The following is a 268-nucleotide window of genomic DNA, read 5'->3' as shown; positions in this document are numbered from 1 at the left end:
TGTTTAAGTGTATTAGATAAGATCATTAATCTGTTTTATGAGTTTCTGTTTACAGATCCGGGATCCACAGTGCGTGGCAAAGAGAAGCCCTGAGAGGGATAACATCATTGATAGAAGCGAGGACTTGACGTGTGACTTTGCCGTGACGCCTACTGAAACCCTGATTGTGTAGTTTTTTGTTTTGAATCTAGTTATGTGTATGTGTGTTTATATAGGTTGTTGTTTGATTTGGTCTTTGGAGGATGAACTCCTTGTATTGACAGATTCT

The sequence above is a fragment of the Alligator sinensis genome, unplaced genomic scaffold (assembly GCF_000455745.1).
Source record: "Alligator sinensis unplaced genomic scaffold, ASM45574v1 scaffold67_1, whole genome shotgun sequence".
NCBI classification, from domain to species: domain Eukaryota; kingdom Metazoa; phylum Chordata; order Crocodylia; family Alligatoridae; genus Alligator; species Alligator sinensis.
This window is presented reverse-complemented; position numbering follows the sequence as displayed.